The following is a 24,142-nucleotide window of genomic DNA, read 5'->3' as shown; positions in this document are numbered from 1 at the left end:
TATTCCATTGCTGGGTAGTTAAGGGACAGTCAGAGAAGAAACATGAACACAAACATGATTTAAAAAAAATCTTAGAGAGGATGCAAAGTTACATTCAGTATGTGAAATATTTTGGACCTTAATTTTTCTCATATGGAAAAAAAAATTTCACATTCAAAGGTTTACAGTTAATTATCTCTCACAAAATGAAAAGTCAAAATCACCAGGGATGCAACTATTTCATTTTTCACTTATTTTCTTTTTGATCTCCTTGATTAAAAAAAAAAAAAAATCTACTTTTGGTCCATCTGGGCATAACCACCACTAGATAATGAGGCATATTTCTCCCGTGTGCAAGGAAAACCAACAAGCTTCGCTGTTTAATAATTTGCTGCAGTAAAATAAGACTTATTACCCTGTAGAGCCACTTAAAGTGTGGTTATGCTAAATATAACACAGACAGACTAATTTTAGAGAAAGACATATCTAAATCCATGACTCAGCCCCAAATAGAACTTACACTAGAAGGATCATGTGTCATGAAAACTTTTGCTTTATTTGGAGTAACATGGGTTTATTCTCTTTTGGTGAAACAATTAAAATTCCCTGCATTACTGTACTGTAGAACATTTCAAAATCTGATCATTTGGCCCAAACAACAGACAGACGTTCCTCTGCAACTGCTTCCATTTTTGTTCTGGGAGCCAAAACGTGTTTGCATATAGCAAAAATAATAAATATCTTTCAATATATAGACTTCAGCTTTTCCTTCCCTTACTCTGCATGTGTCTGTCACATCTTTTAATTCAATAAAACACCATTTACACTTAAAATCTTGATTATAAGCATTTTATGTTATGATGAAGATGGAATATATAATGATTGTGTCTCAACAAGTCACCTGAAGTGCGACACATATTGGCCTCATTGTAAAGTGTTGTGTTGCCCATAACACATACCAGGTGTGTCCAATTGGCAACTACCTGTGCTTGAGGCTAAAGCCAATGCAGAAGTCCCTTAAAGTGCAATGCCACAGACGGCCACTAGATGCTCCAACTGACTCCCATTCAAAAAGCATCAACTTCTCTCTAGAAATACAAAGTCAATCATTTTTTTCAATAAGTCATTACGGTCTCAATTGCTAAATTTGGGCCCTCTAATAAGTGTGCTGGTGGTCATGTTGGAAATTATTTCTCTGTTAATAAGATTTGAAGACTTATAGTAGCTTTGATGTCTGCTGTGTGAGCGTTGATTTACAGCTGTGATTGACAGCTGGCTCACCTGCTGCTCTCCCCGACTCTGGGACTCACACTGAATCGGACAACTGTTGCAATATTTCAGTAAGTTTAATGTTACTTGATAATGATACCTGCCGTATTAGTTAGCTAATGTTAGCCCATGTGTGCACCATTCGGTGTTTCCGAGGTAGCGGGACGTGTTTCCGGAGCATGAAAGGCAACATCCCTCACTCCTTATTTGGAAGGTCCTGGCTCCAAACGGGAAAGATGGCATGGACCATAAACAGCAACTCTGGGCTTCAAACTGGCTTAATGCAAACCGATGGGTGATGTCACAATTCGCTACATCTGTCTTTCTATACAGGCTATGGGTGCTTTAGGTTTAGCCAGATTACTGTATCTAAACCACTTGAAATGAAATTTCAGTTGAATTCCCTAGACAGGAAAGCTGTGGATGGATGTGAAAAAAGGACATTTTGGGAAATATTTTTACTTTGCACCTTTGTTTTCTTTTTTCCAATACATCTGGTTAACCTTGGTTAGTTTTAAAAAATCTGATGTCCTTCTTTCCCCAACATGTCGCCATGTCTAATTCTCTTGGGAAGTTGGTTTTATTATTACCAATAAGACAAATGCCTAAACTACAAAAAAAAAGAACAAAAAAAACAGTACCAATTTGTAATAAACTGGGAAGATTATTTTAGACCTGCAACATAGCAATAAAACAAATAAGGCAAATGCCCATATGATCATAGTATACCAACCTCCTTAACAACAATACAATCCACTTTTTTTGTCCAATCAAACCCTTCCGGTACTCCTGGTCAGTGCGGCTACATAAAAATCCAGTACTTGCAAAGTATGCATGTACTGATGAGACAGGGCACCTCAAGTATACCCACAGGAGTGCTCTGGTCTTTTAGAGCAATTTCATGTCCAACGCCCCCCCACCACTACCACCATCACCTCCCTCTGCCTCTGATTTCCATGCTAAAAGCTCCATTACCTGCTGCAGGCATCTGGGGAGTCCCCCACACCCACCACCCCCGCCCATGAACTAGCTCCCCCCTCCCACACACACACACATTCAGATATTTCCTTCCCTGTTCTTCTTTATATTTGCACCATCGTCCCACTCTGTGACGAAATGGAGTGCTCATTATCCAATGTCAGTCAACACTACAGTTCATCTCCAGAGGGATGCATTGAGGCCACATATATAGAGACACCTGCAGTAATGCCTCTGAGGAGGTACAGTATGTGCTCCTGTAATAGGCTGCAGAAAGGTATGATGTCATCACTGTTCAGTCAACACTGGAAGTTTTAATTTATGTCTTCATGGTGAAAACCAGTATTATATAAAGTAAAATCTCAAATAAAAGCTGTTATTCAAGTAATAACTAAGTACAAAATATCAGCCAGGGTATGTCCAGCACAAACAAATAGGGACTGGTCCATGTTAAAAGGCAGGTAGAAAACAATGAAGGGAGGAGGATTTGTCTGTACACTAACAGGTCACATGATAAATTCAGCATAATGTTCATTTCCACAGCACTAGTGCATCTGTGCAACAACGGAGTCATGTCTTACTCACCACTCTGCAACTCTGAGTTTATGTTTTCAACAGAAATCCTGTTTCCTTTCACTAATATTTTGCTATTTCACATTAAAAGCCTGTCAGAAAAAAGAGGGGCTATGCCATTTGAGTTGCTGAAAGGCTTTTAATGTGATACATCTGTGCAGGAAGTGTTGAGTTTCATTGTCAGTGGTGTTACAATGAAAAGGAAAGTTGGACCAACTGGAATGAATATGTGAGCAAGGACAGCATGCCTGTTAAAAGGAGAAATGAACAAGAGAGAAACTATGTTGTTGTACTGATGGAATTAGGGTTGTTGAAATGTACATTATTGTGAATATATCAAGACAACAGTTAAACATGGAGGAAGCTGTTGAGTTTGCTGCTGAGTTTAAAACAGGGGGAATTTGAAGTAAAGCCTGTCTTTAGTTGAGGTAAATAATGACCATTATTTGAGAACTTATGGTATTATACATAGCAGTTTTCAGAATGTATCATTCCAATCAGTTCAGATGAAGAACTCCCACTGCACGAGCAAAAGTACTGACCAACTGTACAATAAATATTAGCCAACTGTATCATATCTGAGGTGGACAACACAGATTGGACCAGGTATGATATTTGATAAAAAGTAAGTACAACTCCCATATATGAGCCTAACCTACCATATGCACAAAATTCATACACACCTGATGGTGAGCGTGCATGCCGGACCTATTATTGTAAACTGAATTGGGATTGTAACTGCATCAGAAAATCATATGCATTTTTATTGCATATTACACAATGGCATGAATTAATGTGTTTGAGATGTAATTGTATGATACATGTCCCTGATTATCATAATCATAATGTATATATTATGTATTGTATATCATGGCTTAATGAAGTCATACAGAGCACTCTGAATGGTACACAGACTGCTTCCTGCTCTCTTACAGATGCTTTGCTGCTTGCTCTCGCCTCTGCTCGCATTCTCCTGCTGATATTCTTCTCTTTTTTTCTGTGAGGAATTATGAGCAGTGGCTCCTGTATACTTATAAATCACTGGGACTGTATTTTTTTGTAGATATAGTAGGCTATTGCCATATTTCAACATTTTTATGACCTCCTCAGTACTATGTGAGCATGGCCTGTCACTATCTGATCTGAGTAGCACATGTGCAAGCATGTCTGCCATCTTGGACAACCTGGTACGGCAACACCACTTGGACAAACCATAATTTGTCACTACAGGATTTGAGTCTGTCACTACACAATGCTCCCTAAAGACCTCACATGCAGGCTATTGGTAGATGCTACAAATTACCCCAGATTTTGTTCCCACAATTTTGAGCTGAGCTAAAGTTGATCGGTTGAACTGTAGTGCCCTTTCAAAACCTGCCAAAGACATCCTGCACTCTGATTTGAACATACATATCAAGTCCACGTGTGAGGGAGGGGAATAGTAGAGTTTAACTCTCTGAACTTTTTCAATTCATTCTCTATGGTAGTTCTTATCACTACAGATGTAATCCCCTGTCTAACCACAATGTGGGTTGCAAAGGCAGAGTGGCACTGTCTGTATTTCTGCTTGTTGACTCCAGGGGCAGAAGAAGAAGCAGAAGCAACATTGTTTATGAGGTATTTTTAATATATTTATCAAGAACCCCTGATCCAAACAACTTAACACTCAACACTGCACTCCCTTGGGTCCTCAGCAATACACCTGCCAAGTGTGTATTGCTGAAGTTGATCTGTTGTTGATATACGCTAGACACAAATACAGACAGACAGACAGATATACAGAGATTCCTTTCTTTATAGTTAGATATATGCCAAAGATATAGAGAAAACACACACACACACACACACTCAAACGCATAAGCTAAAAGGTTTGTTTTTGTATTTTCTCATGATGTCATCAATTCACAAGTAGTTGCACATAAGCTCTTTCTCACACACACATACACACACACACACACACACACATGCATACACACACATCATCCATAGACATACACTTATGAAAGCAACATGCAAAAATGTAAAACTTTGTTTAGACTCCATCACAAACAAATACAGTACATTTGCATCCACAAGTTAGTGCTGAACACACACACACACATACACACACACACACACACACATACTCACACTGACACCCGCAGACAGGCGCGTCCCTCATTTAATTGAGTTCATTCTTTTTCTATTCCCTTTCCACTGGCTTATTTATTTATTTGTGTTTCTTGATCAAAGCCTAATCTTGTGGAAGGAACAGCAGCCATCTACAAGAAAGATTTTAATTGATTCAATTTAGCTGCAGTGCAGGGATGGGCTGGCAATCACAAAGAGCGAGGCAGGAAGAATGATGAGTACGCCAACGGTGGTGGGGCAGCAGAGCTCTCCCTCGCTCTCTGTCTCTCTCTTTCTCTCTCTCTCCCTCACTCACTCTCTCTCTCTCACACACACACACACACAAATATCAGATCATGGTCAGTTTTGGGGACATTACATAGACTTACATTAATTTCCTGGAGACTTACCCTAACCCTAACCTTTGGGATGCAGCTTTTGCCCCCAATTGGACAAGCCATCTCCAATTAACTGGTCTTAAATCTGAAATTTGTCCTCAAAAGTAGCCTATGACAGACACGCACACACAAACACACACACACACAGAGGCAGTTTAATGCCGACATGTTGAGATACAAGAGGCACAAGTGTGCATGCTGACACAGCTGCAAACAAATCACGTACACATTTGATTTGGAATATTTGAGGACCCTTCACTCATTACTGTTATTTCACTCATCTTCAATGTCAAAACTAATCTTAATTCTGATCTTAACACTAAAACTGCCGAGTCCTAAACCAACACATTAATAAGATATGAGCAAAAAGTCCTCAGTTTGGAGGATTTTCCTCATCCTTTGTGTTCTTGCAATGATATTAGGTTCTTATAAGAAAGGAAATGAAGGGACACATATAAAAACAACAGCATAGGAGCAGCGATTCACATTGAAACTGCTAATTAAAAAGGGAAGCTGCAGTTTCGAATTGATTTGCACTTACTCCCAGTTCAGGGCTACTGCATTTGTAACCTTGGTAATACAGTAGTATAGAATAGAGGAATTACAGATTTACTGATATTTGTCTCTTAACAATGAGTAGATGTGGTAGTTAAGATGCCTGTGCGAATGCTCTGCATGGAGCTGCTGTGAAAATGAAAGCATAGGAGGGAAGCATGGATGAAAAAAGGAAAGAAAGATTCAATTACTGTGCTCGCTAGGTAATGTTAGCAAACAAACGTTAGCAAACAATTCTGAACATAAAATGTCATTGTATTGTGTAACACAGATATAATAGATATACAATATATATATACACACAGCAAATTAAAAATAATAACAGCAAGAAAAAAATTAAATATGGTGAAACAAAATCCATAAAACTAAAATGAAATAAACAAAAACACAACTCATTCAGAATGAAGTGAAAAGCATCAAATAATAAAAAAACATTACATTACATTGGATCACTCTACAGAAAAAGGAATGAATTAAATATCTCAACATGCCACTTCAGTTTCCTCAGTGCTACATGGCCCTCACAGTGAGTTTATGATGCCAAAGTCTTTGGTGACGTGTTGGAAATGTTGAGTTTTATCAGCCTTTCAGCTCCGGTGAGGCCAGACACGCTCCATTTTCCTCCCCTGTGTAGGATAGATCATACGTGTCTATGTCTGAGGTTTGGCTAAAAGCCACCATCCGTGATCTCTGCGGCTGTGATACAGCTGCTCGGCCTCTAAGCTCCCTGGGATAACAATATTGAGGTGAACCCTGATCCAGGAATCCAGCTTTTATCCCCGCTATCTCTGTCTAACCAGAGAGAGAATGCTAGACCAGGAGAAAGATGTGATTTTTTTAATACTTCTTTCGCAGCACACATCTATTTTTTACAGTCATGGTCTGTATACCCTAATCCTCTCTCTGTTCTGTTCTCTCTTCCTCTATCTGTCCTTTTGACTCTTGATCTTTGACTCTTCATTGATTACAGCTCAGCCTTTAATACAGTCCACCCCCACAAACCCACAAACAACCTTGGCCTGAACCCCACGCTCTGTGACTGGCTGTTAGATTTCCTCACTGGCAGACCACAGTCTGTCAGAATTGGAAATCTAACCTCAAACACTGTGATAATGAACACTGGCACCCCACAAGGATGTGTCCTCAGCCCCACGCTCTACACACTATTCACCTACGACTGTGTCGCCTCACAAAAGGACAACACCGTCCTGAAATGGAGAGAGGTGACATGCTGTGACAACAGCAACCTCTTTCTCAACACAAATAAGACCAAGGAGATGACAGTGGACACGAGGAAGGAGATAAGACCTCATCAACCACTGACAATCAGTGAGTCTGAAGTGGAGAGGGTAGGCAGCTTTAAATTGCTGGGTGTCCACATCAGTGATGACTTCACTCGGACATGTAACATCACTCAGCCGGTCAAGAAAGCACAACAGTGGCTGTTCTTTCTAAGGAGACTGAGGAAATTCAGCATGTCACAACATCATAGAGGGTATTTTGACCAGCTGCATCACTGTGTGGTATGGAACAGCACTGCCATGGACCGCAAACACCTGCAGAGTGTGTTAAAGACTGCTGAGAAGATCTTCAGGGTGCTCCTACCTATCTCTGCAGGACATCTACCACCAGAGAGTCCATAGAAGTGCCTGCAACATCATCAAAGACTCCACCCACCCACAACTCAGGTTTTTCACACTTATTCCCTCTGGCAGGAGGTAGAGAAGTGTGAAATGCAGGACCTTGAGGCTGAGGGACAGCTTTCATCCCCAGGCCATCACACTGACCACTACTACTACTCTGTATTTTCTATATTGTACATGGTATTCTTTGGATATTTTATTTATTTTCTTTTTATCTCTCCTGACATTTTATTATCTATTTTCTTTATTTTTATATTATTCATTTCTATACCATGTGTTTCTTTGATAGGAGGTATTCAGAGTGGAAGGCAAAGGAAGAATGTCATTGTAGAGAGAAACTGTGCGTAGGACAATAAATGCTTTGACTGGGACTTGACGTCAGGAAAGACGGAATAAGAAAGAACAGCAGCACGAGAGAGGAGAAGGGAAAACAGCGTCAGTAAAGCTGGTAAACTGCAGCAGCAGACGTGTCTTATTATCCTCAAAAGAAAATGCAGAATTTGTGTCTGTGTCAATAAAAAATCCTCTCTTTTTTGCTTTCTGCAGTTTAAAATGTTACTGGTCTCACCTTTATAATGGTGAATTGGAGGCAATGATCCGAAAAGCAAATTGTTGATGGGACACCTCATGACTATGTCGTTGTCTTTCCTTCTCTTTCTCAAATAAATGAAACAAAATAAAAAAGGTTTGGATATGTAGCTAAACAAGCATACAGGGAACAAGACAGTGAGGCTGGAGGAGATAAAACAATGGAGAGGAGATTTAAATTAAGAAAAATAAAACAGAGAGTGTGAGAGAATCCTCTCACCCTGCAGGTGTTAGGAGCATCATTATTATTATTATTATTTTAATATGAGTGCACAAATGAGTAATTTCCGCTCTCAAATTACAAATTAATCTTCTCAAATTAGTAATTTGTGGTCTCAAATGACATAATCTTTACTCTCACATTACGTACTCCATCCTCTCAAATGATTAATTCTGTATTTGTCTGATTATGGGAAAGTGGTTTCAGATTTTTGGACCCTACTGTACATGAACTGCTTGGATGTAATGGACTTATTATTTTAATTATGGACAGAGGCACATGAATTTAATGTACTTCACATTTTGCCTGTTAAACAATGTTATATTATTATTGGCATCTTTTTCAAGTGTTAAGGCAAGGCAAGTTCATTTGTATAGCACATTTCAACAACAAGGCAATTCAAAGTACTTGACAGTTAACAGTAATGTTTGATGTGATTCATCTGAAAAGATAAATTACAAATTGGAGAGCACAAATTAAAGGGATATTCTAGTGGTTCAGTAGTGCAGATACATAAAGATGATTGAAAGACTGAAATAAAAATGGTCGAATGGCCAGAATATCCTGACATTAAGTCCTTAGTGTCAAAATCTATATATATTGGATCCTACATTTCCCATAATGCAACAATTTTTACACTCTTAGCATGGTAAACACACAAATCTTTAAAAGTCTGTGCCCTCAAATTGTGATGATAAAAATGTGTTGTCTCCGAGCCTAAGATGAGCACCTTGATGACATCACTAAGGTTTTCTCAATAATCTGAACACAATCTGATAGTTTTGTGCATACAGATTGTGCCCTGTGGCACCTGCTGAGCTACAGAGATATACAAAAAAGTATTGATCAGTTGTCAGGAAGGTATTTCCAGTAGCATTGTATGTGATGTGTAATACAAAAAGACAAATATTTGTACCATATGCTGATCCAACCTCCCTATCTACAGAACACTCTGCCCTACAGTCTGTGAATGTCTGCTTAAAACAAATGGTGTAACAGCAGCTCCAAATATTTACAGTGCCTCTGAGGCGCTCCATCTATATCTGCTCCCTCCGTACAACAACCCCCGAAGACAACAGCATGTTGAGGGCAACCGGCTGGGGAATATGCTGATGAGGCACAAAGCATTTCTCACTGGAAATAATGAATACAGAGCTACAGGATATTCACTCATTCAACCTTATTTAGACAGCACTAGGGACAAACACACAGCCAGATCTCATTTTCAGGTGTGCCCTGTTTGCCTGGTGACAGGTAAAAAAGTGTAGCAGTGCAACGGCGGCAAAATGGATGTTTGTGTTAAAAAGCAGAGTGTCTTATCATATGAATATATTTAATATATGACCACAGAGTCATGAAAATATGGTGTCTAGCTATGTAAAGTCAAGGAAATATACAGTTACATTTTGTTACAGTTACATTTTCATGTTTGATGTTTAAATTGTCTCCAAACTGAAAAAAACAACAATAAAAAAACAAAAAAAACAAAGAAAACCTGTGCTTTATGCCTGCATTTGGCCACACCTCCAATCAGTGATGTCATGGCAGGTAATTTGTTTTTAACACCTTGATATGATGTTACTAGTTTTTATGAATAAAAATATAAAATTAGCTATGGAGTTGATTTTCATATCACAAATTTGCTACGTTCCCTAACTTCATGCAAGTTCATTAAAAGTCATAACCTCATAACCAACTTGACAATTATAATAATGTTTGTTTTCACCAATACAGTTACACAGACACACCATCTTGTAAGCCAGGTCATGTCAGGTTCCACCTTCAAATATCATTTTAAAGTTATAGAAAGTAACTGCAAGAAGTTGAACAGGTCCAGCATATGCTCCAGTAATCATTCCCCAAGCTGTGTCACATGTTGTGGCTATATCAAATATATCTTCTCTGTTGGTCTAATGTGTCTTGTTAAGAGAAGGAATAAAAACATGACATGGGAAGAAAATGAGGAATGAATCACTTCATAAAGGTGGCAAACAAAGCTGCTTAAATTGATGTTTGGGCACTTGGGGGCAACAGCTGAAAACACGACATGTGACATATTAACACTTATATGTTAGCGAACAGTTTCCAGCTATACACATCCAGTAGACACAAAGCAAAAGTAGCAATTCATTTAGATTCATGTTTCTGGTGAATCCAGTCTGTATGTTTAGCTGCTAAATGCTCCACTATGATACATTTAATTTGAAACAGTGAAACTGAAAGTGCTACATTATTAATAACATAGAATATATCCACCAACTAGTTCTTTACTTTGTCTGTCTGCTGTTTGGTGCTGAGCCTGTAACATAGAGTGAGATTTTCAGATTCTTATTGCAGAAAAAAGCTGTCAGATGGAAAAACCAAAACAATGAGCTAAAAGAGGCTAAAGGGGAACTGCAGAATTAGGTGATGTATGTTCATCACTAGTGGAGTCACTACAAGTGACCCCATTTCATAGGGTCATAGTCATTTGATCAATAGATAATATAAAACTTACTGAATTGTGCAGTGCTGTTGTGTTTTGTGAGGAGAACATAGAAAAGCTGTATATATTATCCACATACAGTTGGATGTGATAAACTCAGCCTGGGTCGCCAGTAAAAAAGACAAAATGACAAGAAATTGCATGAACTGCATGAACATTAACAGAAACTAATTTTTGTAACAAAGACCGTTGATGTGCTTGTGTGTGTGTGTGTGTGTGTGTGTGTATGTGGATTTGCATTTCAAAGGCGTGACTTATCATCAGAAAGTAAACTGATGCCGCAGAACTTAAATGTCCGTTTAAATAATAAACCAGAGAGAGAGAGAGAGAGAGAGAGAGAGATAAGGCTCCAGCACACACCTACAGAGAGAGGTGAATGTGTATGTGGTTGTGTGTGTTTGTGTGTGTGTTTGTGTTGAGGGTATTTATTAAACCCATCAGATGCTCATCATTCAAAGTCTGTCATTATAATCTTTGCAGCTGACAGTGGGTAAAGAAATAAACTGGTGGCAGTGTGCTGCGTGCTAATAAGGAACTCACTTGGACTCACTGAATAACAGAATATATAGACAGAAAAGATCAAATTCAAGCTGAATTGATGCAGCGTAGTCATTCTTCACATACCCACTCTTAAAACACACACACACACACACACAAACACAGCAGCAGGTGCTATGTTAACCAGCAGGTGCTGCATGTGACAAGCTGTAAGTCATAGAGGTCTACTACTGTAAATATTTTATGGTAAATGCTGTGTCCCATCTCTGTGCTAGACACCAGCTAATACTTCAAACACCAATATGTAGCAACACACCTCAGTGTTTAAACACAGCGATCTCTTCCTCCATCCATCACTTTCCATGTCACTCTGCGTTCATCTACCATCTCTGCTTCCTTGTCTATCAAATCTCCTCTCCTCTTCTTCTTCCTCTCTATTCCCTCCCTACTTGCCTCCCTCCTCCTGGTGCAAATCAAATTACGCTGTCAACTTCAAAAATGAAATGAGCCGCCGTTCATATTTCTTGTTCTGCACAAACACAAACATGTGTTAATTTGTGTCGCTGCCCTAACAGATTTGCCTGCAGGACAAGCTGGTATAGATTACCTCCCTCAGCCGAGTTGAAGGCGGTGAAGGAGTGGGGAGGATTTCTCTGTGTGGGTGTTGATGTGATTAAGCTGTTACTCAAGCTATTCCAGCCTTGTGGAGTGAATACATAATAGCCTGTAATTAAGGAAATGTTAAAAAAAAAAAGATTAGGTCCTTGTCTGTAGCTATATTGTTAAGTGCTCTACACTCTAATGCACAGAAAATGATCCTGAAATGTCAATAAATAATAAGAAGAAATTAACTCGACAGATGAACAAATGACTAAATGAGTGACTGACAGAATTAAAATATAACAGCATTAAATGGTTTTTGCGAAATGGCCTGTTAGATATGTTAGCGACACACTGTACAAGGTAAGATGATAATAATAACGGCAAGAAAGTAAGAACTTAAGTAGTGTCTAAATGAGACTAAATTCAAATTCACAAACTGGAGTTACCCATCCATACTTAATGAGATAAATGTCTGCACACATATGGAAATGCTCACTAAAAGGTTCATTTAGTTATGCAATTCCATATGAAATGTAGAACCTTGTTTCTTAAATGTGCACTTATTGCACTTCCATAAAGTTAAGGCTGAAAAGTCCAATTTTTAAAACGATGGTAAGAATCGATGCAGCAAAGGCAGAGATAAATTTGATATTTTTTTCCAGTAAGGGTTAGGGTTTGCAAAGCTCCAAAGGCTTTCTGTTAAAAATTTGTTGACTCCAAGTACAAGCTGAGATAACCCCAGTGACATCATCTGGGTTATTATTTTTAGACATGTTCTGTTTCTTATTGACAAAGATCCTCCAAAGCCACACAACTATTTTCACAGAGTATGTTTTACTCCCCATGACGTCTAAACTGATCTTTATGTGTAAAATTGGTGGAGTGGCCCTTGAAGGGTATCCAGGTCGACAGAACCTCAGCTGTACTGGGGACTGATTTGGCAATGTGTTCTACAGACAGAGTCCACTCCAAGGTAGATTTCTATTTAGCTTTAAATTCCTTGCACAGGTTTTGCATGTTTTAGCACATTTACTACAAATCACATAATTTACCTTTTTTCTGACTATTTTCTAAAGCATATGCAATTTGAAATACTGTCTACCGACCTTCCTGACATGGATGGTATGAGTTAGTTGATAAGACACCAACAATCTAATCTTGCAGCTTTACCCATCTGTCATACAGAGGGAAAGACTCATCCTTTACTGTTGACTTTTTAAATGACTTTAATGGCTGGGGAAATCACAAAAGCCTCCTCTAAAGACATAACTAAATTGAGGCAAGTTGGCAAATAGCCCTCAAAACTATGAGGTGTCAAGTATGGGTAGTGCAGTTGTAACTGCAAATTGATTTGAAAAGGATGATAATGCAAAACAATAACATAATTTCACTAAAAAGACACATGCATAACGGAGGACTAATCTCAAGTAGACGTTGATTTTCACACTATAATGTAATGCATAGAAGGCCCTGCGTGAGAAAACATTTATAAGCACTATGGTATAACTGATTTCTGGTAAAAGGATATTAAATATGCTATTTGCATTATATCTACAGGGTGAGTATATAAAGCATGCCTTCAGTTTTTCAAATTATTGGCAGACCCAACACAGTGGGTGAGTTATTTGGCACTTAAAAAATAATTGCACAATGACGATGCAATATTACAGAACTACAGTCTACGGTTGCAAAAATACTAAATTGGTGAATGGCAGCGTGGCACAAAACATTGAATCATTTGAGAGATCAATAAAAATACACGGTTCTAGTTTGTCAAAGTACGCAGTTAAAACAAAATAACATCTGCTGGGTTTTTCTGTTTGTAATAATGGCTTCTGGAAAAAAAACAAAAAACAAAACAAGGTATATCAAAAAGATAAAACTGTGTTGCTCCACTACAGAAGAGTGAGGAGGGATGCACACTTCCACAGGCAAAGGTACACGGTGTGTATGTGCGTGTACAAGCGTGTTAGTTTATGCGTGCGTGCATGTGTTGAGTCCTGATGTGAATGGTTAAGTAGCTTCCTTTCTTAGCATAGGGACATTATTAGCATACAGGGAGGACTGCACCCGAGAGAGTGAGAGATGAAAACAGAGTGGCAAAAACCAAACGGAGAGAAAGCGAGACATTTTATTGAGGGAGCGGAGAGAAAGCGAGGGAGAAAGAACGAGGAGTGTGAGAAGGAGATGACAATGTGAGAAAAGGAGTGTGTGAGGTGTGGAGAGAAGGGGGAAACCAAGAAAGGAAAGAGAAGCGAGGAGGAAGAAGCCACTCAGAATGGAAAGTGGAATTTCAGAAAAACATGAAGCCTGCATATGAAGTGAAGTCCAAGATAGCTCTGACATGTTCAGTCATGTAGATGGATAATAAAATAAAGATGGGAGAACAAAGATGGACAGAGGCAGAGAAAATTCTGTAATAATGGAGGCACTCTGAGATCAAAAGGCTCTGGTGAAGTCGGAGAACAGATAAAGAGACAATGTATATGGCATATTTGGTTGTGTATGGTGAAGCGTGTTTACGTCTTTAAAGAGGATATATTATGCTTTTTGTGGTTTTCTGTTATTTATATACTGTTATGATGTTGGATATTTATGCTAAACATTAGCAAAGTTCCAAAACTTGAGGTTCACATATGTAGAAATGTTCTCTGCAAGTCAAAAGCCAGGGCTTCAACCTGCTCTGAATGCTTCGTTTGCGGTGTTTTTTTTTGTTGATGAGCTGATGTCGGCTAGTCCTGCATGACCACAAATGGCTGTACGTTAAAATTTTTCCATGTGTTGTTCACGTCATCCACTCTCATATTTCAGGTTGGATTGCGGCTCAAACATGTATGGATGTATTTGAGTGAAGAACAAGAAAAAGTAGTGAAATTCTACTACTATAGTTTGTTTCATGGTTTGTCGATGTAGCCTCCGCAGCTGGTGGAAGTCGGCCATGACGCAGCTTCTGGAAGCTAATTAATCAGAACACAGTGGGCTGATCAGGAGGGTGGCCTTAAAGAGACAGGAGCTAAAACGGCCTGTTTTAGACAGAGGCTGAACTGAGAGCTGCATAAATAGTCAGTATAATTAGATAATAAGTAAATCATGCAAAGATATTCCAGTGAAGCCCCAGAATAAAAATATAGACCTGGAAATTTGCATATGTCCCCTTTAAATTATTTTAATTTTGTAACAAAACCACTGACATATTAATCTGTGATGTGTAACAGTGGCACAAGAGTCATAAAGTTGGAGATTTTACTCAGTAATGTCAATTACACAGAATGGTGAGAAAGTTTTTCCACAATAAGCAACTGATCATACGGAGTGGTACAGCTAACATGAGTTAGCATGAGGCCAACAAGCTTAAAATAAACAGTAGATATGCATTTTTTTTTAAATCCCAGTATTTAGAATACATAATTTTGTATGTGTTTTTAACATTAAAATCACAAAAGGAACGCAACAATAAACTGAGCCTTGAAAGTGCACATGACTTTGATGGCTTGTGACTTCTTCACAACTCTCAAAAGAAAAAACTGTTCCCTTCCTGATAAGAATAATATTCATTTGTAAACAATGAACACTTTGTAGATTTCAAACAGCTGAATATCAGCTGGCTCAAAGTATTGTCAACTTTAATCCTAATGCATCCCTATCAGTCCTGGTCTTCAAAACCCCATATAGGTCAAACCCTAACAGCATGTTGCTAAAATCTTAAGGCGAGGTGGCTTTCAGATATGCATGTCTTTTATAAGAGCAGCATAAGCCGCTTAGTGCTTTTATAGTGAAGGCACTCAGATGGATTCAGAGCCATGGAGCTGTGCATTACCAGCCACTCTGCTCAGCCACAGCAGAAAGGAGAAGAGACTGAACATGTTATCAATGTGATCTTATATGAGCTGAATGGGAATCTCTGTGACAAGATGGGGAAAAAAAAGAGAGAGTGAGAGAAGAAAAGGACAGAAAAAAAAACCCCAGTGAGGCTGTGGTTTCCCTCTCCATCAGCCTAAAGATGCAATTGTCAGTTGTATTCAAGTCTGAATACAAGTTATTGAGAATTGTGGAAAAAATCTAGAGAAATCTAGAAATCTAGAAAGCAAGATAACAGAGAAGGTTATTGAAATGCAGTGGTAGAAAGTATTGTGACTAAGTACATTCATTCAAGTGTTGTATTTCAGTAGAATTTTGCGGTTTTGGACTTTACTTAAATATTCCCACTTTATGCAACTCTATACTTTTACCCCCACTACGTTACAGAGGGAAATATTATACTTCTTTCTCTGCTACATTTATTTGACAGCTCTATTTAATTTGCAGATACAATTTTACATACAAAACACATGATCAGCATATATATTGCAATTGATGATGAGACTCCACAATCAGCTACCAACATGGAAATGCTGCCCACATGTTAAAACATCAGTGATGATATTCTAGTAACAGAACATGCACTGTATAATTGGCCACTTGGGGGCAGCAGAACAAGCACAAATACAATACTGATGTATTTCTACCTCATTAAGTGGGAAGTGTGTTAGCAAACAATTTCCATGTTATACATACAGCAGACACAAAGCAACATTAGCATCTATTTTGTCTTGTTTCAAATGTAAGGCCAGTATTCATTCTCCATGTAGCTCTGTTTTGCTCTCCACCAACGTCGGAGAAAAATATCCTGCTTTTTAGCCGCTAAATGCTCATCAGCTAGTCGCTAACTTTGTCTGTCTGAAATTTGGTGCTCAGCAGGTAGTGTACGGTGGGCTTTAATTGTATTTTCCCTGAAAACAGTTGCTTGCTGCTGCTGGAAACTCTAAATGCGGGTGGTGAGACTGAACCAAAAGAGTAAAGTCACAGGCCGCAAAACCAAAACAATGAGCTGAAAGACACTAAACGCTCTGTAGTACTGAGTGTAAACTCTAGAGACAGGTTATAATTCTACACTACGAGAACATTACATAAAGTCATTTGATACATTTAAAAATTTCTAATATAACAATATTGATTACAGCAGCTTCTTCCAACACTGCTGGTATGACATGGATGTGATGGTGAACAAGGGAAATTAGCAAAATTTACTCTAATTTCAATGTCTCAATAACCTAAATAAACTCACACACATTCACTGTAAAAGGTGGAAGTCCTTTCACACTGTGTGGCTTTCAAATGCATGCAAATGAATGAACAGAGACATCGGGGGGCATCCAAGGCTACACTGCCCTGTGTCTCCTTTTATTTCTCCACATCTCTCATCTCCCCTCTCTCTCAGTAATTATATTTCTTTGGCATGAAGGTAAAGAACAATATCGCCCAAAGCAAGAGGGTAAAAGATCAACATTTTACATGGAATCCTTTTCTCCCCTTGTATTTAAGTGTCTCATTCTCTTTCTGTCTCTTTGTGTGTGTGTGTGTGTGTGTGTCTCTCTCGCTCTCTCTCTCCATCTGTCAGGTTTTCCTCCCTAATGAGGCCCCGGTCACCCAGGAAGTGATGTCGCTGTGCGGCCGCCCGTTGCCTCCAGTCATAAACAGGCTGGTTGGAAATGTCAGCCCGCCTCTTGCACTATCTCAGCTCTGCACACACACACACATACAGCTCTCAGCTCAAAGATAGCTCCACATATCCTGTCAGGCATAATGCTACAGAATTACAACTTCTTTTCCTCCTTCCTGTTATTATATTCACATGCACATTGACACTAAAAATATGCACATGTGAATGCACAGAATCATATCATCCCTTCTGGCTGGAAAAACAGATTCACACACTCACACAGATTTGCACAGAACCATCTCACTCCTCTAAACACACATACACAGCAAATACCTGCACACAATCACGCACGCACACATACACATCGGTCCCAGTCGCCTGATTGGTGGCTGGAAAAAAGGTTACTCGTACAGATGGAGCACTCTGCTCTTTTCTCTCTTCTTCTTTTTGTCAATTTGTGTGAGTCTGTGTAAAGGTTAGCATCGCCGAGGTACTTCTCAGTGGCTGCTTTTTTCATTCTTTGGCCTTTACTGCTTCTGACTTGACTACTGTTTCTCCAGTGAGGAGTCTGAGCTTTGGTGGAGGTTGCAAAAGAAACATGGAGGGTGAGTGAAAGCAATACAAAAGCCATGTGCAGTCAAAATGTAAGTAAACTGTGAACTAGCGACTGCCATGAAAACAAGGATGACCAAACTCAGTTAAGGGTAAACTGCTGTGTCTGGATTTTGTCATCTAAACTGATTGATCAAATGTATTTCACACTAAAATTCTGCATTATGCAGCTATAATTAGTGTCTGCACAGTTGCTCTTAAGTATGCAGTTAGTGTTTCACTTGCACTGCTTTCCTTGTGTGTAAATAAAGGTGCTCACACATGCAATGGGTTAAAAGCTTGACTTTGTACCATCTCCCATGAGAAAGCTTTCCATACACGCTCACAGTCAGCTTCTGCCATAAATGCATTTTTAAAAAAAATGTAATTGTCATAAGGTTTTTTCACTTACACATTTATATATTTATTGTCAAAAGAACTACTACTGCTATCAGGTACCATGTCGATGGATGATTTCTATTTGTGGTGACACAAGTCTAAATGTTATGCCAATATAAGGGTTGTCACTTTGGATTTGAAATTCAAACCACCCTTTGCACACAGGGAAAAAAACAAATGTTCAAGCTCATTTGTTTTCGATCGAGTTCAGGCCATGTTCCCACCCCAAACGTATCGCTCCAGCATTTGTTTGTGACCAGAATGAAACCACTTCTTCTAAAGTGTCTCTACGAGGTTGTTGATCCACAACCGAGTACAACTGCTGTGTTCAGATCTGCCCAAAAGAATCATAAACCAACCAGTTTGATTACACCTAAACAACGCAGGTTTCAAAACGCCCCAACAGTAATGTTAGCTTATCCCTCAAGTGAGTCAGCGGAGGCAATAAGAATAATCGGAAACAATGTTGATTCTCGGTTGCGTTCAAATTAATTTGAACAAATCACATTCAAATTTGCTTTAATTTGACAGCCCTCCTCTGTCCATTGTTGATGCTGAACTGCCTGACTACAGCCTGCTGGAATGAAATGCTTTAGCAGAGCTCAGAGGGATTTAATCCCCAGTACTTTCCACAAGTCTTCTCAGTACACCTTTGCTATGATTATCTTTAACATCATAGTTGATATAAGCTACCTTACATTTTGCACAGTGGTCCCTGATTTTATAATAAGGATATTATATGTTTCACTTTCAACATCTTCCTGTTGATAGCCTAACTGATTCAAAGACAATTAAGGCACCTACTGTGGTGAGAGATTACCTTGGAGCATGTATTCATCCATCTTTACATGGCACAAATACAGGCTTAGCTTTTATTATAGACTATGAGGAGGGTCATAAACCCTCTTATTTCCTAGCTTGATATCTATACACACAAGTCAAAGCCTGTAATTTTATTTATATTAAGCTAGTCCGAGCTATTTCTTCATCGTAGCTCCAACCAACGACACATTATACAACTAATCCTGTGTCGTAATATACAGTACCTGACTTTACCAATAAAGCCACAGCTTTGTTGGACTTCTCCTTATGTGGTCATTTGTTCCACCACCTTTCAAATTAGGTTTTCTTCCTCACTACCCTCAATGGTATGGGGGTTAGTTACATCAGATCTTGCTGAAATTAAATCCCCTTCAGCGTGGAATCAGGATTATTGCATGAAAGAAAAAAAGGCAATGCTGATGTTTCCTTAGGCTAGGAGAGGATTATCTGCCTTATATCAATGTTTACGTTTTCTGAGTTCATTGAACTGCTTGGTACATATGACGCTAGCAAACTCTGTGAAACACTGTGAAAGTTGGCAAGAATCAAATGATTTATTATTACTGTATATCTGCATGTGACTAAAAAGCGCACACTATTCCCTCTAATAGATGGACACTGTATTTGTCCACGGACTTAATTGAAAAAAACATGGCCCATGCCAAAAAACAGGACTTGTGTATCCCGCACCAGTCCAAAAGTAAAACCTCAGGCGTGCAAAAGGCAATGTTTGTCCAGAAGGAGGATGATCAGAAATTTGATGTCAGTAATCTACCCGTTGTTTGTTTAAAAGACTGTCAGAGCCAACTGTTGGAGATCTCTAGTCAGATTTGATGAAAAATCCTTTACTGAATCCTTTATTCAGTTTGTGAACATACAGTACACCATTGCTATACAGTGAGTGTCTTGCCAAGTCACAAGTCATTCCACAGCACTTTAGTCAGAAACATGATGCAGTATCACGCCTTGGCAGAAGGCTGCCAAGTTTGTGCATAAACAGGTGACTCCGTCCACAAATGGAAAAGTCATACTGAAGACAGACAGAATAGCTTTACATGTCTTCTACCAGACCGTTCATGTCCATAGTCATGTTACTTGGAGTTTGTGAAAGTTCTATATAGGGCTAACTTGCTTGCAAAAACAGTGGGTGGTAAGAGAATAAAGAGTAATACGCAAATTAGCTAGTATTATTATTCCAACTTTTGTTCCTCATAGTCTCAGGATGTTAAGTATAAATGCTGTTTAGTATAAATGAGTTATGTGTTCAAACCACTCTGTACCATATGTTTTCTATTGTGTGTCAGTTCCATTTTCATCACCCATATGTACTCATCTGCTTTGAGGCACGTAGTAATAGAATGGATGTCAAGGGGTTTCATCTGATCTCTGTTCAAGTAGGATGGCTGTGCATGACACCATCACTTTACTGTGCTTGCACTGCAACCATCTGTGAATTTAGCTGAAGTATGATTCCAGTGTCTTAGCAGAACAAGCTGAGAACACAGTATGGGACTCATGTGACAAGCAACCAGTTGCCTATTGACACATCTCGCAAACATAGAGCAACATTAGCATTCATTCAGAGTTATGTTTCTGGCCACCTAGTGAATGGAAGTCCAAAATTCACTTTCCTTTTTAGCTCTGATCTAGTCTCCACAGGCTCCTGAGAGAAGAAAAGAAAAGTCTATGAAGCTGCTAGATGTTCCACTCCATCAGCTCGTTGCTAACTTTTTTAGGTTTGGTCTGTTGTTTGGTGCTGTAGGAACAGCAGGTTTATCTTTTTGAAAACAGCTGTGGCTGGAAACAATATCTATGAAAGCAGAGTTTGCCCACTCGAAAACCAAAATAGAGCTAAAAGAGCCTAAAAAGCTCTGCACTGTGAAGGGTACACACTGCACATAAGCTATTTTACATTTAACACTGTCATTTGATCAAAAATATTGATAAGTGCAGCTTTAAGATTACTTTTTTTTCTGACAATGTCAAAGAACTAGGTAGTTAGCATGAGAACTAACAGCTACAAAGGCTGGATCACTAAATATGAGACTGCCTTCTATAGAAACTTCAAATGAATTTATGTAGAGTCATACAGTTTAATTGACAGGTGATTTGTGGGAAGAAACACCAAGGCTCCAAAGATGGGGACAAAGAAAAAAATAAGCAGGGATATCCACTTTAAATCTGAATCTTGAGAGACAGAGTGATGTACAGACACAAGAGTGTTGGTGGAGGAGATTTGAGACACACAGAGTGAATCCCAGATACCAGACAGATCTACAGGGACAGTTAGAGAAAAGGCTGCCAGCCCCTGCCAGGTTCTTCAGACAATCTGTTCCTATCCGCGGTGTCCAGCTGAGACTTTGGCTTGGCTTTGTTTTCCTCAGCTTTCCGTCTCAGCTGTAGCCTCCACACTGAGCTGACTGACAGATAGACTCTCTCTTTTTTCTCTCTCTCACACACACACACACACACACACACACACTTTCACCAACAAACCCTAACAGATGAAAACCAAAAATAAAATCAAGACATCAACACTGAGTACATGCCAAAAACTTCCACAAACAAGCTTGCAAAAATTATAAAAAAAGAAGACAAAACAAACAAAAAATGCAAAGGAAGAAAAAAAAAAAACCTCCTTCAGATGTGAGCTGACAAACCCAAAATTAATTCTGGAACTGTAGAAAGAGCAGAAGAAGGGTTTAGCTTTGATTTGTGAAGCCCTTCAGGTCCAGACTGTTTCGGCGTACCTCTGGTGGGAGGATTTCTTCTGATTAAAAACCATTTGTCTCGAGGAGAGACAGCAGATTTGACGCAGAGAGAAGAGAGTTGGAGAAGAGAGTCCTGCTACAATGGCTGTCTTATATTTCTGTCTGTATGCCTCTCTCTCCCTTCTGTCTCTCATACAGTAAGGACTCATACATTTTCATCTTGTTTTATTCCATCTCAACAGGAAATAGCATGACAAAGACATGGAGACATTTAATGTAATCAAATGACATTATAATGTAACATGTATGATAAAGTGAACACGAGCTTTGATCAAATGATTAAAGGATATGCATTGACAACGTTTCTGTCGATTTTCTTTCCTGCCTCTTGCTTCGCCTCAGTCTCGCCATTTTTCTTCTTCTCTGTCTCTTTCTCTGCCACCCACACACCTTCGCTCCAAAGAATCAAAATGTCATTTCGTGGCCCAACCTCTCTACTCTCCCTGCTGTACACCGACGCTCTCGCACATATCTAGTTATCGATCCGTTCCTCCTCATCACACCGCTGGGCGACTCATAATCCACTTCATTATTCCACCTACTGCACACACACGCACGCACACACACATACACACACGCACGCACGCTCGCAGACTCTCTCACACACAGACGCAGCCACAGGGAAGTGAGCAAACACGCAGGCATCCGTGCAAGTACACAGCATAAAGGCACGCCCCAAACACAAGTGCGAGATAATTTTTCAATTAAACCTCAGACTCCCACAGACTACCCACCATGCACTGCAGCTGCCAGCCAGGGGTCTCATTTATCAAAGTGTGCGCAGAACGAGTTCTAAATACGTGAGAGCTTCAGGTACGCAAACAAAGTTGGTATTATTCAAACACACGTACGCAAACCTGTATACAATGAACATTGATAAATCCCACCTGTCTGAGCACAAACCCTGAATTACCATTTATGCTTAACAACAGGTATTCAGTGGAGCTTATTAGCTTAAAAGCAAGACTACATGTGCTCGAAAAATATAGAAACTAAAAACAAAAAAGAGAAGTGTCAATGACAGTAGCGTTGTGGTAGTGCTAAATGAGGTTCAGCAAAACCAGGATGTTTAATTTGGCATTTTCGGTGCCAAGTGCGTCAACAAAAGACAGAACGTGTGAACAGGAGACAAATGCTGTGAATACAGTGTCACTTAGAAGAAAAACTGTGGCATAGTAGGTGAGGAAAAATGGCTTGACCTAAAAGTGGTGAAAAAAAAAGAAAAAGAATTGTGCAGAGTATCTCTTCAGTACCATCTATAAATAACCAAAAAGCAGCAGCTATCATTGATAAGTCCCTGGAAGTCACTGCAGCTCATATTGTACAACTCTGTCAACCTCAGAAGAGACTACACGACAAAGTGTTAAACAGTTAGCTTCTTAACTGTAATTTAATTTTAACAGAACATTTAGCGAACCTAATTAATTCACATGTTCCAACCACAAATAACATCATTTTTAACATCATTGTTAATATCTTATTATTTACCAAAATTAAGAAAAAAACAGGTCTTTGAATGGATGTGTCCATGTTTGATTGACAGCTGAGCAGTAGGGGAGAGGAGGAACAAAGTTTCATTTTAAACAAGATTAAAGATTCAAAGGTTTCACATGCTCATACAATATAATTTAAATGCAGGTTTGCAGCTGTGCTAAAATGGCTAGTGTGCAATAAAGAATAACTAGAGCAACATTTAAAAAGAGAAATAAAAAGGTGAACTAGCCATGTTAACCATAGCTTCCAAGCCACAGGCAGATATTGAAACTGACCAATGTTGATATTTGCGGGTACATTTGTAAGCTGTTCAGTGTGCTACAGATGACTAGCTAATTAGCCATCTAGCTTGCAAATTGACGTTAGTAGTGCAGTCTGTTAGAGCTACCAAACAAACATGCACTTTGGGCAAGCTAAGGGACAAGTCATGTGTTAGACTTTTTAACGCACTGGGTACCCTGTGCAGTATCACAGCAGTTTGTGATAAAAAAAATAATGATGTTTATGGTGCGACAACGCTGTGGTTAAGGTCTGGTTAGGGTTAGGCACAAAAAACAATTGGTTAGGGTTAGGGACATGGTTTGAGTTAAAATGATCACTTGAAACATGGTGTTGCTACTTCTTAAAATGTATGCAGCCTTCGTCACCATAGCAACAGTAAAACCACGAAAATAGTGGCGGTTTTTAA

At 39.1% G+C, this 24,142-nt stretch overlaps 1 protein-coding gene across 5 annotated transcripts in view; it reads right to left on the bottom strand.

Moving 5' to 3' along the window:
- nlgn1 (neuroligin 1) overlaps positions 1–24,142 on the bottom strand; it is a 370,620-nt gene that overhangs the window by 19,054 nt on the left and 327,424 nt on the right. The gene's annotated exons all lie outside the window — the stretch shown is intronic.

Source organism: Thunnus maccoyii, chromosome 7, assembly GCF_910596095.1.
Source record: "Thunnus maccoyii chromosome 7, fThuMac1.1, whole genome shotgun sequence".
In the NCBI taxonomy this organism is placed as follows: domain Eukaryota; kingdom Metazoa; phylum Chordata; class Actinopteri; order Scombriformes; family Scombridae; genus Thunnus; species Thunnus maccoyii.
Note: the sequence above shows the minus strand (reverse complement) of the source record. Positions and strands in the feature narration are given on the sequence as shown.